The sequence below is a fragment of the Cricetulus griseus genome, chromosome 5 (assembly GCF_003668045.3).
Source record: "Cricetulus griseus strain 17A/GY chromosome 5, alternate assembly CriGri-PICRH-1.0, whole genome shotgun sequence".
In the NCBI taxonomy this organism is placed as follows: Eukaryota; Metazoa; Chordata; class Mammalia; order Rodentia; family Cricetidae; genus Cricetulus; species Cricetulus griseus.
This window is the reverse complement of record NC_048598.1, coordinates 21,697,120-21,706,936: the sequence shown is the minus strand read 5'-3', so window position 1 is coordinate 21,706,936 and position 9,817 is coordinate 21,697,120.

The following is a 9,817-nucleotide window of genomic DNA, read 5'->3' as shown; positions in this document are numbered from 1 at the left end:
TAAAGCTGCCAGCCACACACTAGTGTGTCCCCAGGATGGTTGCTTGCCTTTGCTTGTTTTGCACTTCCTAAATACACGGAACCATTCTACCCCACCCTGTGCAATTCCCAAACCCTTTGTGAGAATCAAGAGACAGTGGAAACCTTCATAAGCTATAAGCTTAGTTGTACATACTATAACATATGACTGAGTTATTAAGGGTCAAGGCTGTAAAAATGTTTCTAGTCTTGCCTAAGGGAGTACATTTTGGAGATGGAGAGATTAGTTAGAGCACCCACATGGAGGCTCACAACCATCTGTAACTTCTGTTCCAGGGGATCTGATGCCCTCTTCTGGCCTCTGTGGGCAACAGGCACTCATGTGGTACACAGACATACATGCAGGAGAAAGACGTGTATGAATAATAAAATTAAAAATAAAGGAGTGCACTTTATAAACTAACACAGATCTCATTCACCTTTACAAATGTGCATAGCACTTTAAACTAAGCATGGCAAAACATACCTATAATCCCAGCACTTGGAAACTACAGGCAGGAGGACTAGAAGTTCAAGACCAGCAATGACTACATAGCAAATTGAAGTTCAAAGCCAGCCTGGGCTACAAGAGACCCTGTCTCAAAACAACAACAGCAATTTTGTTTTCTTAGATACACTATTAATAACTGACTAGCCAGTTTGTTGATATATATATATATATGTATGTATATATATTTGTATATACAATATACATACATATTGCTAATATCCTGTAATCCTTAACTGATTGTGGAAAAATGTAACAGTTTCCCGGGGTGGGGGTGGGGGAATCCACTGGTTACAAAAGAGGGCAAACAATTGCATATCATTCTCCCTGTTTAGTCAAATACATGATTGACACTGGCTTTGTCAAACCCAAAAGTGTGTCTGTTCACTCGAGGATATGATTTATATATTTTCAAATTTTTATTTATCCTAAGTTTTTAAAGTGTGTGTGTGTGTGTGTGTGTGTGTGTGTGTGTGTGTGTGTGTGTTCACATACATGTGAGTGCTACTGCTTGAGGAATCCAGAAGAGAGTATTAGATTTCCTGGAGCTGGAATTGCAAGCCATTGTGAGCTGCCTGGTATGAGTGTTGGAACGTGAACCTGGGATCTCGGCAAGAGCAGTGCACAGCCTATCTGTGGAGCCATCTCTCCAGCTGCCCAAAAGGGTTCTTAATAAAAGGCCCAATGTCTGAAGGAAAACCAAGATTTTATTTCACACTATGTAAAACAATGAAATGTAGATGTAAGAAAGTGTGGTGGTCCACTATTGTAACATTCAGAAGGCTGGAAGGTAAAAGGATTGCTAGGAGTTCAAGGTTAGTTAGGGCCATAGAACAAGACCTTGTTTCAAAACAAACAAACAAACAAACACAAAAAACAAAGCCAAAAAAAAAAAGAATAAAGTCCCAAGCAATCAGCCCTAAACAAATACACATATGAATGCTCTAAATGTACCCAGCAGGCTGTGTTTATACATAACACACACACATACACAATACATTCACACATGCACACTCACATACACACACTCTCTCACACACACAATACACTCTCACACACACACACCAATAATTAAAGAAGAGGTCATAAATTTGAGGAGTGTGGGAGACAATTATTAAAAAGAAATACTCATTTAAATTTGTTTAAAGTCTGGCAATCTTATCACTTTTGGGAGAATGAGGCAGAAGGATTGCCTTGAATTGAAGGCCACTTTGGGAGTGGAAAGGTGGTAGGGAGGGGCAGGATATTTACTTAAACTCCACAAGGGTAAGGACTTTAAGCAACACAAGAAATCTAAAAACCATTCAGGAAATACTTCAAACTTTTAACCTCTTTACTGGCAGACTATTCTGCATTAAATATTATAAACAAAATCCAAAAGTTAATTGGTAATGATGGAGAAAAAATAATGCAGTTTAATAACTCCCATACTGCCATCTCTATCTACAGCCTCATTTGTCTGCTTCCCGGAATAATAAAGCCGTCTGAATATGTCTAGTCTGGTGTATTATCTGCAGTATGTCCCATTCTCTCCCTTCAGCCTACTACTGCCTTTCATGTCTCCATCTCCATCAATCTTCTAAAACTGTGCTCCTCAGAGGGCTTAATGATGTCTATGCTAAATATGCTTCTATTATAGCACTCTCTCTCTCTCTCTCTCTCTCTCTCTCTCTCTCTCTCTCTGTGTGTGTGTGTGTGTGTGTGTTGTATGTTGTGTATTATTGGTGGTTGAACCTAGAGCCTTGTGCACTTGAGGCAAGTGCTCTACCACTAAGCTACGTCACTAGCCCCCTGTTGTCAAATTCAGTGGTCACTTTTGAGTCTTTGTCATCTCTCAGCAGTGTTAGGCATTATCAACCATTCCCTCTTTTTGGTAATGGTTTATCTTGGCTTCCTTGAGGTTCATTATTCTGCTTTTTTGTTTGTTTTTATCTATTTGAGAAAATGCATGAATTAACTTTACAGCAGAGATTGCAACATTCTCTTTTGTTTATTCCACACATTGTGTGTTTATTCACATTAATACTAAAATTTCCACAAGGCTACAGTCAATTAGAGATGGATATTCCTTTTCCCTTTAACTTGTTATTTTTGAAGTTTTGCTTTTAGATTGATTTACTTTATGTCTTTTGTCTGCATGTATGTACATGTGCCAAATGCATGCCTATTGCTTGGAAGTTTAAAAGGGGCATTGAATTCCTTGAAACTGGATTTAAGGATCAACAAGTGTTCTTAACTACTGAACCATCTATCCAGTCCCCTTCCGCCCTTTAGACGGAACGTTGTTTGTTTGTTTGAGACAGAGTCTCACACTGTATCCCAGGCTGGTCTTGAACTTACTACATTGTCGGGGACCAAAAATCATCGATTATAAAGTATGGAGGAGGGTGTAAACCTCCGCTCTGTTTTCCAGGAGCCTGAATTTCCCATTGTCTTTCAGATGCTGACTAAATTACTGTCGGATGGCTTGGCCTCAGTGGACAATGTCTCCTAGTTTGCATAACTACAGACCTAGGCAAACTGAAGACAAGTTTTTAACTGCTGAGATACTAAACAGACAGACAGCCCTCAAATGCTCAGAGATCTAGAGAACATGGCATTTAAAATGTTTTATTAAAAAGCTTTCTATAACAGAGAGACAGAGCCGGGCGTTGGTGGCACACGCCTTTAATCCCAGCACTCGGGAGGCATAGGTAGGTGGATCTCTGTGAGTTTGAGACCAGCCTGGTCTACAAGAGCTAGTTCCAGGACAGCCTCCAAAGCCACAGAGAAACTCTGTCTCGAAAAACCAAAAAAATAAAAAATAAATAAAAGAGAGACAGGCCAGCTGCTGGCCCCACCCCATTTCCTCCAAGAAGACTGGTGGGCACTGAAGAAACTTCATCTCGAGTCAGTGACAACTCTAGTCACTGAGCAACCCTGCCCTTCACCTCAACTGCTACAAAGTACTCCAGACCATGTACAAGAGGACAGTGGAATTGACTTTCCCCGAGTTGCTTGGGCCAACAGTAGGGGAGCCTTCCTGTAGTCCTTAATCCACAGGTCACATGCTATCAGCAAGAAGGCAGGTGTCCTGCAGCCCACTACTATGGATGGAGGACCTTGGGGGTGGCTGTCCATGCAGCCTGCTGGCAAGTCTCTTTTATTCTTTAATCATTAATTCAGGTAAAATCTTATCCTCAAGAACTCTGATGCTTTTGATGACTAGTAGTCTTGCCAGCTTAAACAAAAACAGATTCCAGGAACAGGTATTTTAGGGTTTATCGATGTGAAGATAGGAAAATGTACGCTATACATTAGAAGGTCTGGGAATGTAGTTACAAAGGTCTGAGGATGGAAAGGTCTAACACGGTGGATAAATGCAGGTTGTGAAGGTCTGAGAATGGAAGGTATAAAGGTCTGAGAATGGAAGGTCTAAGATGGTAATATAAGGTGTACGAATTAAAGTTATGAAGGTCTGAGGATAAAAAGGCTTAAGTGATGATAAAGTGAGTTGAGACATTAAAAAGAATGAAATATGTTCTGGATTTCTCTATTTCTTATGCTACTTTTCATAGTAAAGTTCTACAATACCACTATACGATCATAACTATAAGGTCAAGATTAAGATGCTTTTCATTGTCCTAAAAAATATCTGTCAATTTTAAAATGTTAATGCTTTCAGCCAAGTTGCTTCTAACATGAATATGCTGCTAATGTGTCTAATACTTATGTTTCCACAAACTCTAAGTATTCCTGTAAGTTCCAGGGAGCCGAATTGGATCCAAACAAACAGGTCAGATTCACTCCAGTTATTCATTCTTTCCCTGGTCTCAGGACTCCCTTCTCTCATGTTGGGACTCCTTGGGAATCCCTCCCTCATCTTACAATCTTGCCCTCAAGTGCCAGGACCTAAGAAAAAAAAATTTTTTTCTAAAAACATTGTCCTCTGCTCTGCCAACATCTTGCCAGGTCTAAGAGATGCCAGGGAGTTCCATACAGCCTGGACTGCGATGAAACAACCAACTACCCCAGGACATGGCAGCACCCCAACCTTCTCAGGTCCCCCAAAGATGGTCAATGCCCCCCATGTCAGCAGGAATTGGTCTTGAGAATTCAATGCCCTTATTCCTTAATCTGCCAAAGGTGGTATTGAAAGTTTCAGGCATTATGTTGGCATGTCCCTGTTACCGCAAATCCACTCAGGCAGTACCCTGGTCAGCCCAGGGTTCCATGGGAACTAAATCTGCACGCAGGTGTAGAGGACCCCTTTAAAAGATAGACCCCCGCCCACTTACGCTCTCTTCTCTTTTTCTGCCTACACTCTCTCTCTGCTTCTGCTTCTCTTCTCTCTGCCTCTCTATGGCAACCGGCCATGGCGGTCAGCCATTAACCCTGTTCCTCTTCTCTCTTAGTCTCACTACTCTGCTGGGCCTATAATAAACTAGTTAATATGTCTCTTAATATGTCTCTTAGTCTCATGTCTCATCTTGCGCTCTTCTTTATTTCTAATTTAAACAAAAGAATAACAGAGACTCCAATTTCCAGCATAGATTGAGAGCCCTCCTGATATGACAAGATGCCTGTGTCTTGTCTTTATCGCCACTGGGTAGCTAGGAGTTTCCTTGTCCAGCACCCCCCCCCCATTCAGGGATGGACCCGGGGCCATTCAGTTGGCCCCATCTCACCCCGAGAGGCATCAGTCCGGAATAGATAGCCTCTGTAGCGTGGGACTGATACAAGCCGGGCCCCGACACTACATAGGCAAGGCTAAGTTCTAACTCTTCAAGAGATCAAACTCTTCTGCAGGTGAGTGCCCTCAACTGCTGAGCTATCTCACTAGGCCCACTGAAACTGTTAAAGGGTGTGTGACAATTCTTTTGCATGGTCTAGGTCATTGTATTATTGTGTAGCATCCCTTATTTTTCCTGGATTCTTAACTATCAGGTGTTAGATTTCTGCTTAAATTAGAAGTACAAGAGAGATGAGACATGAGAACAGAGATACATTAACCATGGTTTATTGTGTCACAGGAGAGCTAGAGAGAGAGAAATAGAAGAACAGAGCGGGACAGAGAGTAAAAGAGAAGAGAGACAGAATTAACGGCTGACCACCATGGTTGGTTGCCAGAGAAAGAGAGAGCGTAAGACAGACAGGTAAAGCCAAGCATGCACAATGAGGCTTCACACATGTGCAGTGTCCTCACGCAGGTCTGCAATGTGTAACAGGTGACGTCGCGATGGCAGGCACATCACCGTACGTGTCCCACCTGTGAACCCCTTGCCTTTCTAGTCAGACCCGCCACTTAACCAGAAAGAAGAGCACCTGTGATACCCAACTTACTATAAAAAGCAAAACTCCTCACCGTCAAACTCTCCATTTCCAGAAGCACAGACAGCAGGGACTACAGTTACAGGGGTTATGACAAGCAGGATGACAGCAGCTAATTAGAGTGAGTCCAATGAGGACTGATTTTCAAACACTGAACATGTGGCAGGGACAAGGAAGCTACTAGGAGCCACCACCACTGCAAACAATGTCAGAAATAAGGAAAACTCAACAATGAGAAGCTAAGAGCTGAGAAGGGAGAGTAGCTTACAGAGGGATTCCTCTAAGACATAGCCATGGAAGTGAAAGGAAGTAGCTCAACACCAGGGCAAGATCAATGCATTCCTACTGTGCAACACTGTCAAGTCTCTGAATGCAGCTCGAAAGATTGACCAGAAAGAGAACCCTTAACTCTTAACTGTCTGAATCGCCCCAGCACACCCTATCCCAGTACCCAACCCAGTCCCCACCCCAAACCCTACCCAGGCCTTTATCTCTCCAAGTCTGAGCTTTGGGAATGTAATTGAAAGTATATCCCTAGCTTACAAGATCCCCAGACCACTTCCACTTTTGTCAGCTCTGCACAATTGAGAAAGCTCCAGAAGAGAAGTCGGTGATGTGGACATGATAATGTGATATACTAAGGAATATAGAGCCAAAAGGGCAAAACAGAAAAAGCAAAATCCACTCTCTAGCTGACAGAGCCTCTCTCTCTGGAGTCTGGTGCAGTGACTTGTAATTCTTTAGACATTTAGAAACCGGCTCCTAATGGCTTCTGGAGCCTCATCCCTAGTGGCTCGTGTCAAGGAAGACAAATGTTGATCTAAGGATTACTACCTCGGGATTGTGAAGTGCTCTCTGAATTCTATTCAAGTATGACCCTGCACAAATGGCCCAGGAGGCAAGGCTGAGTAACTTCTGCTATTAAAGGATCCCATTAAGTCCTGGGTGTCTGTCTCTCTCTGTTTCTTTATTTAAAAAAAAATGTGTGTATGTATGTGTGTATGTATGTATATATATGTATGTGTGTATGTATGCATGTGTGTGTATGTATGTATGTGTGTATGTGTGTGTGTTATGTATATATGTTTGTGTGTATGTATGTACGTGTGTATGTGTGTGTTATGTATGTATGTTTGTATGTATGTATGTGTGTGTGTGTGTGTGTATGCACATGTGCACGGGCTTGCACTTGTTTATGCACCTGCTTGAGAGTGCCCACAGAGGCCATGAGAGGAGGTTGTCAGATGGCCTGGAGTTGGAAGTTACAGGCAGTTGTATGCTTCGTCATGTGGAAGGTGGGAACCAAGCCTGGGTCCTCTCCAATGCAGCAAGTGTTCTTAACTTTAACAGTAGAGCCCACCTACTGTACTTCTGCCCGAAGTGTCTATTCTTCATTAAATTTTTATATTAATTCTAGTCTAATAAATTCCTTTACCCCAACCCCCACCCCTCAAGCCTTGGACTAGTTCCTACTTAAAACATACCTTTGGTCTTCACCCTCAGGTCTTGGCCCAGGAATCTTGGGACCCCTGGCATTTACTGAGTGATAAGGGTGAGGGGAATATCTTTTAGCATTCCTAAACCCTTTAATCCCTGCTTGAGACAAGGTCTCCCTCTGTGGTTCAGGCTGACCTCAAATTCACTGTGTAGCTCCAAGTCAAAACAATCCACCTGCCTCAGCCTCTTGAGTGCTGGGATTAGAGGCATGCACCACCTCAGCTAGTTCAAAAGTCCAATTCAAACATAGCAAAGTGGATGTTAGTTATGACTCCAAGATGTCTCCTGGAGGATGGGGAGGCTGATTGATGAAAGCCAACTTTGTGATTTGAGGATTAGAGCTTTTAACCCAACCCTGATCTCCAGGAAGGGGAGAGAGAGCAGAGATTGATTTAACCGCCAACAGCAGGTGACTTAATCAAACTTAATCAGGCTTCTGTAATGATGATCTACAAAAGCCCTAAAACTGGGGTTCAAAGTTCAGAGAGATTTCAGGTTGGTATATCAGTGTGCCAGGAACATGCCCAAAGGATTCCATTCACCTCATCCCTGGCTCTGTTTATTTCTTCTGTTTCATTGCTGTTCCTTAGGAGACAGGTAGGGGACTTTTCTCTCATCTCAGAACCCCAAGTGCTGGGATTACAAGTGTTCACCACCACAGTGGGTTCTGAGCTGAACCCTTTAGAACAAAGTGACAATAGTAAGTAAGGAACTTTCCCGGGTTCTATAAGCCATTCCAGCAAATTACTGAGCAGGAGGAAGTGTTCTGACTGGCAGCAGGTTAGCTAGAAGTGCAAGTCACAAGTGGCATTAATTCTGGATACCTGGTGTCAAAACTATAGGATAAGACATCTTACAGAGTTGGAGATCTGTTTTATGTGAACTCACACATTTGTTGTTAGAAGTAATGTTCATAAAAGTTTTTTTTTTTCTTTTAAGCTTTTTTTGGGGCATGGGGATTGAGACAAGGTCACATGTAGCTCAGAATGACATCGCACTAAGTATGTTGCCAAGGATGACCTTGAACTCCTGGTCTTCCTGCCTCCATCTCCCAAGTGCTGAGATTACAGGCATACCCATCCATACTCTGTGACCCTTTTTTTCTGACGCTTATTTTTTCTGCTAATCCATTTGTAACAGCCTTTCCGTAGCACAAAGAGATTTACAGGTTTTTGTTTTACAAAACACTCGTAAAAAAATCTCTCTGTGATTAGCATTTAAGGATCATTTCTTTGGCAGAGCTTTAGGGTCCCAAGGAGAGCCCCATCAAAAGCCCTGAACCTCAAGAGAGTGTTTCAGGTAGGCAGAGAGAAGCTAGCTCAAGCCATGAGGAACAGCAGGTGGAAGAGAACCAGCTGTTAGAGCTGAGAATCACCACTGATTTAGCTGAAGATGCCCAAGTCTCTCTTTTTGGTCAGAAATATCTTTCCCAAATTAACGCTATAACACCTTTTTATTCCAAATGTATATGAAGGAGTGGGCGCTGTTTCAACAGGCTCCACATTAGTGTGGCAAAATGAGTCAGCAGATACCCTCGAAGCAGCAGATCTACAGGAAACAGACTGGCGACAGAGCAATCACCATGCCTCATACCAGCCAGCTCCCACACAGCCAAGGCCAGGAAGCTCCTGCCTGGCCTCAGTGTCACAGGGGCAGACAAAGGAGGTAGAGCGCCATTGAATTCTCATCTCGTCCATGGGCCAAAGGACAGGCAGTACTTTTTAAAATAAATTTTACATGATTTGTTGTTGTTGTTGGTGGTGGTGGTGGTGTGTGTGTGTGTGTGTGTGTGTGTGTATTTGAGTGGCCACAGAGCCTGGAAGAGAGTATTGGATCCCTTGGAGCTGGAGTTACACCTGACCTGGGTCCTCTGGAAGAGCAGCAAGCACTTTTATAACTGAGCCATTTCTCTGGCCCTGGGAGTACCTGTTTTATTAGGGCGTACTGGACACATCCCAGGTACAGCAATGAGATAACTTTGTTAGCCTATGAGGCTGAGATGAAAGGCCTATATGATTGCTACATTGCACTCATATCAGATCCAAACATAACAATGAAATTTCCTTCTTTTCTCTAGCATGGGGAAGAAGTACTTCCTTTTGCAGAGGGCCCTCCTATGAGTTACTATTCAATTCTATTAATATTCCATAGCCATGGGCTCACTAAGCATGAATATACTCTGGAATATAGGCTGACTTCCAGAGATTCTGGTTGCTTGTTTCTTACTCATAGCTGCTGCATGGTTTTGATTTCTGTATTCTTGGATCAAAACCAGAAGGGTGCTATGTTGTGAACTATTGCTTTAACCGTGTAAAGGTGTGTCACATTTGTTTATGCTGCATTTGTTTAACTGTGTAAAGGTGCGTTGCATTTGTTTCACCTTGCCTGCCTATGGCACCTAATTTGTCCAATAAAAAGCTGAATGGCTAATATCTAGGCAGTAGAGGGATAGGCAGGGCTGGCAGGCATAGAGAATAAGTAGAAG